Raw genomic sequence first — 14,809 nt, forward strand, 5'->3', positions numbered from 1 at the left:
GAGAAGGAAACGTGGGGGGAAAAAAACTCATCAAGGTTGTAAAAAAGGCTCCCAATTTAACTGTCCCTGTCCCTTTTTATCCACCATCCAAGACCATCCATTATTCTAGAGCACTCTGATCTATAAAAGGGGTCAAAGCATCAGGAGCAGGCAAGGAGTGAGAACCAAAAGACATCAAGAAACCGATTTGCTTGAGACAAGCAGCGATTCTTCCTTTCACAGCTCTCCATGGCTGAGAGAGAAAATGCCCAAGACATCATCTATGTGACTTAAGAGATTGCTTTTTGGGAGGTTAAGAGTAGCACGAAGAACTTAAGATGACCACAAGAGTCTAAGTTTTTAGTTTCAAGGTTTCAACAGAATGTGGATATATTCAAACTTTCAAAAAGGACAGTGTTTAGAAAGGGTAAAACTAGGACACAGAAAACACTGGGAATTACCACGACCCCCAAGTGCTTCCGGCTCCAGGAAATAACCGTTCATGTGTTTGCTGGAGGTCACACAATTTTCCCCTATTACCTGGTACAAAATGACTCATCACTTCCCAAAAGCTTCTTTTCAAACCACGATTTTCCCATTTATTTTGGTCCAATGCAGTCCTATTCTTTATGGCTTATAGTCTCACTCCCAGCTACCCCCCTGGGGGGTTAAAAAAAATTCCCCCTAGGCTGGCCCCCAAAACTCAGAATTAAATAAGAGGAGGGGCTGGCAGCCTCCTGGAGACTAAAACAACTTGAGGCTAAATCTACCTTTCCAAGAGTGGAAAATTTATTCAGATAATATTTTGAGAATTCATATATGCCACAATAGGATAAAAACTAAAAGGTAGAAATCTCACAATTTTCCTTCTACCTCCCTCCCCTACTGCCCAACCAGGTTCCAGATGTTATTATCACTGTCATTACCATTTCTGCTAAATGGAGGCCCCTAGGCACTAATCACACTGGCAACTGTGTGGTGACATAATGCACCACAACTCTTCCTCTAAAAAGCTGTAGTCCCTTCCTCTCTGGCTATATTGGCGATTCTCCAGTTACTTCAATACTTTAAAGGCTGCAGCAGCATGCAAAATAATTTCATTTTTTGTTTTTAAAAAAAGGTAAGAAAGGTCTTCAGGAGATGGTGAGTTTTATTTTGTCTTGTCTGGATAGAGGTTTTGATTTGCTCTCGAATGTTCCAGGGTGGAGAGAAACTAGGAGAAAGCACAGGATGTAGAGGTCTATTCGGCATAATCTCCCTCATTTTCATCTTCACCATCAACAGAGAGAGCAGCATACTTGCTTGCAGAACTGAACTTCGAAGCTGGATTTTCCTCAGGTTTCTTTGGCTCAGGTGCAGATCTGGAGTCTTGATCCTTTTTGCCATCTTTCCTATCTGACTCCTTCCAGTGGTCTTTGTTCCCTCCCTCTCCTGGTCCACGGCTAGAGGTCTCAGTTTGGCCTTTTGGGACATTCATCCCATCTACTTTATTTTCATCTTTCCTTGCTGGTCCTTCCTCAGATGGTTGAGCTGGAGCTACTTTTCCCCCACCACTTGTAGGGGATTGCTGCTCTGCCTCTGAGCTCTGAGATCGAGCTGGAGGGTTAGAACTTCGCTTCACCCAAGCATTCTCCTTTGGTGGAGGGGCTGGCATTACCTTTAGGGGCTGATCAGGTTTGGGAGGTTTAGAAATTGGAGAGTGACAATCTTCCTCCTTATTGAGTGTTTCATTTTCTAGAGACTTCTCACTCTCTCTCCTTCGTGCATTTCTGCCAGATGTGGCGGAGGTCCCAGTCTGTGATGACTCACTTCCTGTCCTCGACCGTCCGTTCCTGAGTTTCTTCACTTCGCCAGCTTGGGTGTCTCTCCCGAGGCCGTCGTTCTAGTTTTGGCTCATCCAGCTGATGCTGCAACTTCTCTTGTTCCTTCTGTAGCAGTTCTTCTACTTCTCTTTCTCTAGCAGCTGTGTCAACAGGCTTTGCCCCTCCAAAGATAGAAGCAGCTCGACTGGACTGGGAGGTACTAGCAGAGGAATCATCTTCCTTAGGAGTACTCCGAGGCTTTAGATTCAGTTTGGGTCTTTGAGGGGGACCTCTGTCATCGCGCCTATAATCATCCCGAGAGTAATCATCTCTGGAGCTCCACCACCGATCATCCCGTCTGTCGTATCCGTCTTCATAGCGGTCCCCGCCTCCTCTGTAGTCATCATCCCTGCCATACCCACTGCCAAATGCTCTTCTGCCACTGCCTATCCGGGAATCATAGCCTCTGTCATAGTCTCTGCTGCCTCGGTCATCATAGCGATCCTGGCCACCATATCGATCCATATCCCGGCATGGGCCATCCCGATACCCATCCCGATACCGGTCTGAATCATAACGATCTCGATACGTGTCTCCAAAGCTATCATCACCTCTTCTAGGTGGGTAGCCATCAAAGCTGTCTGTAGCAGGACGAGCCCTCCAGTCTGTATCTGTTTTGTCAGAATCCCGATTTCTATCACGGCCAAAAGAACGATCATCCCTGTCTTTATCCTGTGCTTGAGCAGCAACGTCCACTCGAATTCTCCTGTTACCTAGAGACTCTTCATTGAGACTCAGGGGACTGAGCAGGGAATCCAGGTCCTCAAATTCAGCATAACCAAAACCTTTCAACCTCTCTGGATTGCTGGGTTCACGTGGTAAACGCACTGCACTGATATTTAATCCTCTAAAGAATTCCTTAATTGACTCTTCTGTCACATCATAGGGTAGCTTCCCTAGAAAAGCAGTGTAGGGTGGCGATTTGGGAAGACGGCTCCGGTCGATATTGGGTTCCCGAGCAGCCCCTGGAGCAGTGGGAAGGATGGAACGGTCAATTGGAGGCGCCCTGTACACATCGTCGTCATTACTGTGCCACGTTGTTGAAACATCTCCTTCCAGATCATCCGTTTCATCAGCCCAGCTGACTGGTTTGGAAACATAGGTGCTTCCTCCACCAGTACCCCCATCCTCAGCCAGAAAGTCTGTTAGGGAGATAGTCTTCCCCTTCTTATTCTTCTTTTTTGCTGAGGCTGCCATGTTGGGAGAGGGAAAGAGAAGGCAAAAAAAAAGCTCGCCTGGTATTTTTTGTGCTCCACCTGTGGAGATATTTTTACCAAGGAGCCCTTTATATCAAGAATGATGTTTAGAAATCAAGATTTGGGCTCCAGAAGCAATGGCATCTTACTATTAGATGCCACTGCTTCCAGGACTTCTGGTACACAGAGCTAGGAAATATAATTTTTTAAAAATTGAGTTTATAATGATATTTCCAAATAAAATTTAATTTTAAAATTTTAACATTTTATTTTTAAATATTTTTTAATATTTAAGGAGCATTTATTTTTTCCTGTGAACTATTCATTCATGTATTTTGCCTACTTTCCTACCAGATTTGGCTTTTTCTTCTTTAAGAACTCCTTACATATTAGGGATATTAACTCTTTGCCTGTTAAATAAATTGCAAATATTTTTTCACCCAGTTTTTTATTTGTAATATCTGGCCCAGGTTCAGCTGCCTGGAGCTAACTTTTGAAAAAGGGCTCCTTATTCACATAGGCAAAACTACAAGGAGAGGAAAATGAAGCTCCTGTTTTCCAGGTGTCAGGCACTGTTCTGGATGCTTCGTGAACATTCTTTACTTGTACCTTGTGACAAATCTTTGAACATTATTCCTTATCTAAACCCCACATGGTTAAAATGTTTTAGAAGTCAGAATTTTTCAGTTTTTAGAAAGGTCATATGGTACATAGAACCATCTCTACTCCCCTAGCAGGACCTGGGGCAGCATCCTGAAATCATATACATAAATATTTCTATAGTAAAATATATTAGTCTTCCCATTATTTAAGATAAAGGCTATAGTTAGTTTCACCTCCTGTCAGGTCAGGCTTTGCTGCCAAATGAGATATGAAAAACGCTTTTGATTGTCAGAGCTTTTCAGCTCTGAAAATCAAATGGAATTGTGGATAAGAGATAGTGGGCTTCTATTAACCTTGCTTTATAAGCAAGGAAAGGAATATGTTTTTAACCAAATAAACCTTCTGACTTTTACCCTTCTTTTCTTTTTTTCTTTCTTTTGTAAGGAAAGAAGGAGGGAGCAAACTTGAGCATTAAAGTGAGCCCCATGAAAACTACAGTATTTCTCTACTTCCCATCCCACCACCTCCCTGGAGCCAGGGTGAGATTGAGAGAGGTAGCCCCTCCAGTAGCCTTTCAAACAATATTTTTTATACACTTCTTCAAAATTTATTTGAACAAAAGACTGTTTGCGGCCTAGGGGATGTTCTGTGTGGGAAATGTGTGAGGGGGAAAGAAAAGACACACACAGATACCTTTAAGGGTAAACAACCTTTATCCCATGTAAATGGCCGTGCAAATATAATAAGCAAATCATATAATAAGCAAATTGCAATAGAAAGGGAAGAAGGGAAAAGATACATACACATATATATATATATATATATATATATATATATATAATTTTTTTTTTTTTTTACACTCACCAGACTATGGAGGATTCATCACCAGACTGGGAAGCAACAGCCTGGGCTCCAGAGTCAGCCATTCATCCATGCACAGACAACTAGAGGTCTCATGAAGCTTCAGTACAGTCTGGGACCCTATCTCTTTCTGTAAGGAGTTGTTTGGCATGGGGCCAAGTCATGAGGGCCCTTCATGACTGGCCTCAAGGAACGCAGAAAGTTTAACTTGTTTTTGCAATTGTCTGTTGTTTTTCAGTAACTAACGTACAGAAACAGATTTCTCCTAAACTGTACTGGACGAATGCCTCAAGGGGCTCATGCAACCTGCTCCGGGACTTGGTGACTGTTGTCTGTGTTCATGTTCAACTGAGTTCAAATTTAACATTTAACTTTCCCTCCACAGGGGAGGAATAGAGAGGAAAGACACAGAGGACAGTGCTCAGCCTCTTCCTGACATTTCAAGCAATTCTGCTCAGACCCTAAACTTGCATGCCTCTCTGAGACAGAAGGTAAACTTTGCAGTTGATCTGACTCATCTTCCTTCCCACCTAGTGGGGTGGTCAGAAACTATCTGCTTTTTTAAAATTTTTATTTATTTATTTATTTATTTATTTATTTATTTATTTATTTAGAGATGGACTCTCACTCTGTTGCCTAGGCTGAAGTGCCATGGTGTGATCATGGCTCACTGCAGCCTTGAATTCCTGGGCTTCAGCAATCCTCCTACCTCAGCCTCCTGAGTAGTTGGGGCTACAGGTGCATGCCACCATACCTGGCTAATTTTTTCTATTTTTTGTAGACACAGGGTCTCACTGTGTTGCCTAGGCTGATCTCAAATTCCTGGACTCAAGTGATCTGCCTGCCTCAGCCTCCCGAAGTGTTGCAATTACAGGCATGAGCCACAACACTCCAGTTAAACTACCTGCCTTTACTCAAATGTGTCTTTTATGAGGTTCTTACGTAGTATTTTTAATTACTTTCAGCTACATATCACAGTCTCTCAGAGAGGAATTCTTCCTCTTATTATTATTATTATTATTTGAGATAGAGTTTCCCTCTGGTACCCACGCTGGAGTGCAGCAGCGTGATCTCCGCTCACTGCAACCTCTGCCTCCCAGGTTCAAACAATTCTCCTGCCTCAGCCTCTTGAGTAGCTGGGATTACAGGTGTGTACCACCATGCCCAGCTAGTTTTTCGTATTTTCAGTAGAGATGTGATTTCACTATGTTGGCCAGGCTGGTCTCAAACTCCTGACCTCAAGTGATCCACCTGCCTCAGCCTCCCAAAGTGGTAGGATTACAGGTGTGAGTCATGGCACCCAGTCCCCTCAGAGAGGAATCATAATACTACTTTTTCCTTTGTCTTATTCTATTTCTGGTTCCATTTATAGAGTATGTTCCAGGCAAGTATGCTGTGGGCTCTGGTCTGTAATGGTGAAATAGTTCCTGATTTGAGGATTTATCTTGCTTTATTACCTCCATTTATCTAGCTTCTAGGGCCTCCTTCCCTTCTGTGGGGGTTTTACCATCTTTTTACTTTGGTTCTTTATGCTCTATCTCCTTTTTCCATCAAAACCAACTTATATTTTTCCATGGTGCCTCAGGGCACTACTGAAAATCTAATAAGTGATTTCTTGATAGAGAGGAATGAGTTTTCCTTTAAATATTAAATAATACAAAAAACTGGATTAATGAGACATTTCCCCAGAGTTTTGATCTGTTAAAATAATACACCTTAACTCAAGTTCTCTAATGGGGGGCAGGTGTTTTAATCAACACCAAGTAGATGGAAGGCCTGCATACTGAGAACTTTTTATTGCATAATTCACACAGCACCCCATGATATTACCTCTTCCCCAAAGAGCTGTCACATGAAATCCACTGTTTTGGGTTTTAAAAAGCAGCTCCTGTTTACAGCATTTTTTTTTTTTTTTTTTTTTTTTTTTTTTGAGACAGAGTCTCACTCTGTCACCCAGGCTGGAGTGCAGTAGCACAATCTCAGCTCACTGAAACCTCTGCCTCCTGAGTTCAAGCGATTCTCCTGCCTCAGCCTCCTGAGTATCTGGGATTACAGGCGCCTGCTAGCACACCCAGCTAATTTTTATTTTGTATTTTTAGTAGAGATAGGATTTAGCCATGTTGGCCAGGCTGGTCTTGAACTCCTGGCTTTAAGTGATCCACCCGCCTCAGCCTCCCAGAGTGCTGGGATTACAGGCGTGAGCCACTGCACCTGGACAGTTTTCAGCATATTTGATAGCTAAAAGAATAATATCTTTACTTTGTACCAAGCTCTTAAAAATCAATGAAAAATAATACAAAAATCTAACACAAAATACAAAAATAGAGAAAGACAAACATTCAGATTTTAAAATGGGAAAAGGACCAATAAACATAAGGAGAAAGTCAATCTTACTAGTAACCAATATTGTGAAAATGGCCATACTGGGCAAGGTAATTTATAGATTCAATGCCATCCCCATCAAACTACTAATGACTTTCTTCACAGAATTGGAAAAAACTACTTTAAAGTTCATATGGAATCAAAAAAGAGCCCACATTGCCAAGACGATCCTAAGCCAAAAGAACAAAGCTGGAGGCATCATGCTACTTGACTTCAAACTATACTACAAGGCTACAGTTACCAAAACAGCATGGTACTGGGACCAAAACAGAGATATAGACCAATGGAACAGAATAGAGCCCTCAGAAATAATACCACACATCTACAACCATCAGATCTTTGACAAACCTGATAAAAACAAGAAATGGGGAAAGGATTCCCTATTTAATAAATGTTGCTGGGAAAACTGGCTAGCCATATGTAGAAAGCTGAAACTGGATCCTTTCCTTACATCTTATACAAAAATTAATTCAAGATGGATTAAAGACTTAAATGTTAGACCTAAAACCATAAAAACCCTAGAAGAAAGCCTAGGCAATACCATTCAGGACATAGGCATGGGCAAGCACTTCATGACTAAAACACCAAAAGCAATGGCAACAAAAGCCAAAATTGACAAATGGGATCTAATTAAACTAAAAAGCTTCTGCACAGCAAAAGAAACTACCATCAGAGTGAACAGGCAATCTACGGAATGGGAGAAAATTTTTACAATCTACCCATCTGACAAAGGGCTAATATCCAGAATCTACAAAGAACTTAAACAAATTTACAAGAAAAAATCAAACAACCCCATCAAAAAGTGGGCAAAGGATATGAACAGACACTTCTCAAAAGAAGACATTTATGCAGCCAACAGACACGTGAAAAAATGCTCATCATCACTGGCCATCAGAGGAATGCAAATCAAAACCACAATGAGATACCATCTCACACCAGTTAGAATGGCGATCATTAAAAAGTCAGGAAATAACAGGTGCTGGAGAGGATGTGGAGAAATAGGAACACTTTTACACTGTTGGTGGGACTGTAAACTGGTTCAACCATTGCAGAAGACAGTGTGGCAATTCCTCAAGGATCTAGAACTAGAAATACCATTTGACCCAGCCATCCCATTACTGGACATATACCCAAAGGATTATAAATCATGCTGCTATAAAGACACATGCACATGTGTGTTTACTGTGGCACTATTCACAATTGCAAAGACTTGGAACCAACCTAAATGTCCATCAATGATAGACTGGATTAAGAAAATGTGGCACATATACACCATGGAATACTATGCAGCCATAAAAAAGGATGAGTTCATGTCCTTTGTAGAGACATGGATGAAGCTGGAAACCATCATTCTGAGCAAACTATCGAAAGGACAGAAAACCAAACACCACATGTTCTCACTCATAGTTGGGAATTGAACAATGAGAACACTTGGACACAGGGTGGGGAACATCACACACCGGGGCCTGTTGTAGGGTGGGGAAGTGGGAAGGGATAGCATTAGGGGAAATATCTAATGTAAATGACAAATTAACCGGTGCAGCACACCAACATGGCACATGTATACATATGTAACAAACCTGCACGTTGTGCACATGTACCCTAGAGCTTAAAGTATACTACTAATAATAAAATAATAATAAAAAAATAAAAGACTCCTAAAAACTAAGATCCATAGATTGGAAACTACTTTAGAATAACTAAACTCATAAAAATCATAAGTAATTAAATCATCTGACCATTTTGAATGTGTGCCAAATTAATGGCAGAAATCTGAAAACAGACCAAATTAAGTATTCCCCTACTTTTTTAAGATCAAGTATAATTTGAATACAAATAGTATAAAGAAACTGAAAACTAAATACTTGACTGGCATTGCAACAAAAGAGATTTCACATTTAACACAGGAAAGGATGTCATTAAAAATTAATCCTTGCCTGAAAAAATTGTTTTTTCCCCCCACTTTTTCTCTTTTATTCTGGAAAAAAAGGAAAAGATAGGAACATATAGATGATTAGGTAGCAGAATCATGTGGTGGCTAAGAGCCCAGTTTTCAGAGCCATACAAAGTTGGGTTGGGTTTAAAACCAGGCCTCAACTAAACCAATATATAGGAAGGATCTTGACAAGTTTCTTCACACCTCTGAGTCTTTTTCAAATGTAAAATAAAAATATCTATATACAAAAAAAAAGAAAGAAAAAAAGTAGAGAACACCACATTTATGCATATCTGGGTTCTTGTGTATACATTTTTAAGCCTCCTACAGATTATAAATTCCTAAATCTCCCCAAGTTTATAAATACACTGAGCTGTCACCTACATGGAGTCCTTCCTGATCCTTCCAGCTAGAAATTGCTGCCATGTCTAGTCTATGTCATCTGTATTAACTTGCTTACTGTCTCCAAAGTGGGAGCTTCTTGAGAATAAGAACTGTGTTTTAGTCTTCATTGAATCTGCAGGGCCAAGTAAAGCCATAACATACAGTAAGAAGTTAATAAATGTTGAATAAATAAAGAAATGAATGCATGAACGTAGAATGAAAATAATTCTAAAGTTAATGACCCTCAGGGGACACTGGAGGTAGGGAAGAGGGGAGACACAAAATTCAAGTAATCATCCTCAGCACAGACTAAACTGGAGACCCTACCGGTCAAAGCAATCAAATACAAAATGTTTTCAAATCCCACTCTGGGGAGGCTCAGACTGCATCCAATTTCTGCACGAAACTGCACCTCAGAAGCCTCTCCAAGGCAAGAAAAAACTGACAGCACCACTATCAAGATTCAGACAGGATGCAGCATACACAGAAATACTCATTAAATATTTATTTTCCAAATCCCCAATGACTAGTTCTGGCCAATGAAATATGAATGGATGCCACGTGTGTCAATTCCAAGTGGAGGCAGTGAAAAGTCCAAGTAAGATGCTCCAGCCTCTCTATTCCGCTGCCCTAGCAACTACATGTTCCAGATGGTGCATCTACAAGACGGTGGAGCCTAGGTCAACCTGGGTCCCTGAGTTACTATGTGGAACCAAGCCCTCCACCAACCACAGCAGGTTTATAGCATGGTGATAAATAAATGGTGTTTGTGTGACCTATGGAGATTTGGGGGTTAACTTATTCCAGCAGCATGACCTAGCCTATTCTGATGAATATAATACAGAAAGAATACTTGAAAAGAAGATGGAATCTTTTCCATTAAGGTGCTTCTCAGTAGTTTCCTGGATCCAGGCTTCCTTCTTCATATTCTTTCCAAGCAGCTCTCTTAGATCTCTCCTTGCTTCTTCTGTTGGACTTTGTTGGCTTCCAGTCACAATTTATTTCTGATTTACTGGCATCTAGATTTAAAACTCTTTTTAAAAGCAGCTGGACCTAGGCACATTCATCTCCTTTTTCTTTTTATATCTGTCTACTGACAGCCATCTTCCCATTTCTTCCCTTCTGTCCCTGATCCATGACCCTTAATCTCAATCATCTCTCCTTTCCTCCTGGTTAATCAATCCATCATCTTTGATTTTATTTTTATTCTTCCACCATTCCTATACTAATGAAAAAGCAATATATGCCTTTTAAACCTCTTCAGTTTCTTCTTGACTTTTTTTGGCAAATCTGATCCCCAGATTTAGTGCTCCATACACAAGCTCCTTTAATTGCCTTCTTTGGGTAAGAAGTAATTTCACTGGGCCCGGCACAGTGGCTCAAGCCTGTAATCCCAGCATTCTGGGAGGCCGAGGCGGGTGGATCACCTGAAGTCAGGAGTTCGTAGACCAGCCTAGTCAAGATAGCAAAACCCCATCTCTACCACAAATACAAAAATTAGCCAGGCATGGTGGCATGTGCCTGTAGTCCCAGCTACGGGGGGCGCTGAAGCAGGAGAATTGCTTGAGCCTGGCAGGGTGGAGGTTGCAATGAGTCGAGATCGCGCCACTGCACTCCGGCCTGGGTGACAGAGCGAGACTCTATCTCAAAAATAATAATAATAATAATTTCACTGAATTGCTTCTTTTCTTAAAAAATACAGTACATACTTTTAATAATAAGGACTGTTGTATCTCATTTTATTATTAATACAATCTAAACATTGACTTGGGTGAAATCATAGTCAGGATCAGAACCAGGGATGGATCCAGGGAGGAGACTGAAGCTTGTGCAGTTCAAGGAACCCTCTATAAGTAAAAGAATACAAAATTACCAATATGAAATTCCATGGTCCTACTTCAGCCCTCTCCAGTGCAAGGAGAAGTATGGCAGAGAGGGGGTTGGAGTGGAAAGAGAGAGCCATTTAACTAACTGCATTAAAAATAGTTTACTTTTGCGAAGTTTACAAAAGCATGTACCCTTGCAAACACAGTGTCAGGGCCCCTCCCAGAACCTTGGAGGTAGCTGGTGCAGTGAAATTTAGGTCCTGAAGCTTAAACTTCATTAGCTCACGATTAATCCACCTCTGTTCAAAAACTACTGTAATTAACAACTCCAAAGCAATTTGAGTTCTTGTGAGTGGAGATTCTTAAGGTAATTGAATCCAAGGTTAGTGACACCACAGTTCTCTCTCTAGGCCAGAAGACAGAAGAGGAACAGAATTTGGGGAGCCGATCCAAGATTGTCCATCCATGGCTGGTACTCAGAGTTCAAAGCCACATGCTCCCACACAGGTGATCTGTCCTACACATGAAGCTTCGGTGCAGTTTAAAGTCCTGCCTGTGGCCAGGCGTGGTGGCTCACGCCTATAACCTCAGCACTTTGGGGAGCCTAGGCAAGCAAATCACTTGAGGTCAGGAGTTGGAGACCAGCCTGGCCAACATGGTGAAACCCCATCTCTGCTAAAAATACAAAAATTAGCCGGGCATGGTGGCACGCACCTGCAATCCCAGCTACTCAGGAGGCTGAGGCAGGAGAATTGCTTGAACCTGGGAGGCGGAGATTGCAGCAAGCTGAGATTAAGCCACTGCACTCCAGCCTGGGCAAAAAGAGTGAGATTCCAAGTCTGCAAACAGATTCTTTCTTTCCTTATCATTGAATCCTTCCTCATCTGGGCATGCTAAGGCCTCTGCAGGCCACAGGCATCTGCTGAGGCTCTGATAGGGCCCAAGATTGGGGAAAAGCCTGTACCTACTTACCTCCCTTATGCCCCCATTTTACCTCTCAGCTACTGCTGCCCTAGTGCCTGAAATTAACTTATGTGTTTATGGCCACTTACTCTTCCAGGCTAGATTTTGAGGGGAGTGACTCTGTATTTCCAATGTCTGTAACTTAAACGATACTCAACTAATGTTTATTGAATGCTTGAATGGCACTGTGCTAGACATTTAAGAGAAATTACCTTGTGTAAGAATTGGTTTTGAGAACATTACTCAGGCAATTTATACTTTCACTTCAAAGGCATAAGTTTTCAGCAATAAATAAAGCAAATTCCTATTTTCAAAAACAGAAGCAGTTTATTTCCAACAAACATATACAGGCCGCAGATCTCTCCCGTCTCCAAAGATACAAGACAAACCACAACGTACTAACAGGTGGCGACCCTGAGGCCTCTTACTAAATCTTAATCAGACACAACAGAGGAGGCAGGATGTTTATATATGTATTTATCATTTGGCTGTTTTTCAATTAAAACCACATAGAAGTAAAACAGGAAGAAAAAATTGCTATGAAAAAAAGAACTGCAGCACTGTCTACATGACATAAGGATAGCAATGGGGTGTAAAAAGAGTTGTTTTGCTTGGGAAAACAGCTTAATTAGCCTTTCACCATTGAGAAAGGAGAGTCCTCCTGAGCTGACCTTGAAGGATGCTGTAGAGACAACAGAGTAAACAAGAAGCCCAAAATAATCAGGTGATGTCTCAACTTCCAGTTCAACGGAATCATAATTATGTACCCTGGTAGACGTATTCATCCCTTGAGAACTAAGCATCTAAATCAAAGTTTCCAAAGTTGCAGGAACAAGAAGCACAAATTTTGTGTGTGGATAACAGATAACAATGAGGAAGGCCACTTCTCCTTCCAGCCCTCCGTTCCTAGACCTATATTTTCTGACTATGGGAGAGAAATTACCATATATTGGTCATTGATTCTGATCAGACACTACATCTTATAGGACAGAACCCTAACCCCTCATGGCATTGTCACTCAGCTGATGCCATAATTGAGTTGTCAACAAACTATTTTATAATTCTATCAGACCAGTTACTTCTGAGTGATGAAATGATAGTGGTAAGACTGGTGAATAATATGGGTATGAACATATTGCCTGGGTTTTTTGCTGTACAATGAATTCCTAGTACAGAAGCAGTATTACATAGGATATCATCATGGTGGATAAGAATTCAATACATCCAAGAATCATAGTGCCAGCAGAAATATCATGTACAGGAAAGACAAATCCGTATCAAGTAAGTATCTATTCCAGTGAGGAAAATAATCATGTCCTTATCCATGATGGAAGAGAGCTGATATAATCACCCTGTTCATTGGTCCAATGAGCAGCACTGAAGTGGCTTGGGAAATCAGTTGGTTGTCATTCACACAAAATGTCATCTTGTCAAGATGACTTTTGAGCACCACCTCTGTAACAGATGACATTTAGTGAGTATTCACATGGAACACGAATATCTCCACACCTGTGCCCTTACAAAAGATTGATCTACATGCCTCTTCTCTAACTCATTGTCAGTCCTCCCTAAGTCCCTGAACATAGAGCCAAACCATCCGCCACTACCCATGAATCAGTATAGATCTGTAACTTCTGGCCTTTCTCTTTCCAGGTAAAATGGACAACTAAGTGCACTGCTCAAAGTTCTGACAAGAAGATATTTCTTCCTAACCGCCTTTCAGGATCACCCTTGGGGAATTCTATAATGCTGTGGTCATCCACTTTTAGGAGGTAGCAGCATATCATCAGAATCATCTGTAAATCAGACCTGAATTTTTTTCCTAGTCAATTTGTCATAGGAAGTTCCCCATGGAGCCTAGGCGTGGATTAAAGGAGAGGTGACAATGCAACAGGATTAGATGCCACTGAAGATGTTAAAATATAAAAAGTAATGCGTTTCAGCAAGTAATAGCTAACATTTTTTAAACTTATGTGGCAGGAACTATTGCTTATGATGATAAGTAATAATTATTCTAACCTTACCAATAACCCTGGGAAGTAGGGTTTTTCTTAACATTCCTATTCTGCAAAGAGGAAAACCAAGTTAAGTCAGTCATCTAAGGTTACCCAAGTAGCAAACATGGTGCTGTGAAGCTGGGCAGTCAGACTCCCGAGCCTATGCTGTTAACCCACACCCTGAGGCCTAGCAATCTTGGGTAGATGGAGGAGAAAGCAGAAAGTAAGGGAGAGGGCAGCAAATCTGTTGCTTGCTATTAAGGTCCTTTGGCTCCATCTGCTGTTTAGTGCCAGAGTTGGCAATTCCAAATAGTTTGGACTCCTATAATTGATGTTTTTTTCTTTCTCTTACTAGAACACATATGCCTATCATGTTTTCTTCTTCCACTGTTAGGTCGTCTATTGAAACAAAAAGATTATAGATCTCATTTTAACTTCCTAAGTGAGCCCAATATGGACCAGAAGACTGTTGGTGTCCATCTGTTTGAATGTTGAAGGCTGTTTGACTTTGTGCCTGCTTCTAGTATGGTCCAAACAATTGAAGATATTTTGGCTTTGAGAACACCATAAAGAAGAATGAGATCCTGTCATTTGCAACAACATGGTTGGAACTACAGGTCATTACGTTAAGTGAAATAAACTAGGCAAAGAAAGACGAACATCATATGTTCTCACTTATTTGAGGGAGCTAAAAATTAAAACAATTGAACTCATGGAGATAGAATAGAAGGATGGTTACCAGAGGTTAGGAAGAGTAGCGGGGTGGGTGGGGGGAGTGGGGATGGTTAATGAGTACAAAAGAATAATTAGAAAGAATGAA

At 41.2% G+C, this 14,809-nt stretch overlaps 1 pseudogene; it reads right to left on the minus strand.

Annotated features, from left to right (window-relative positions):
* Positions 1–1,111: 1,111 nt before the first annotated feature.
* On the minus strand, positions 1,112–3,048 carry LOC105484230 (eukaryotic translation initiation factor 4B pseudogene; annotated as a pseudogene).
* Positions 3,049–14,809: the final 11,761 nt, after the last annotated feature.

Source organism: Macaca nemestrina, chromosome 10, assembly GCF_043159975.1.
Source record: "Macaca nemestrina isolate mMacNem1 chromosome 10, mMacNem.hap1, whole genome shotgun sequence".
NCBI classification, from domain to species: Eukaryota; Metazoa; Chordata; class Mammalia; order Primates; family Cercopithecidae; genus Macaca; species Macaca nemestrina.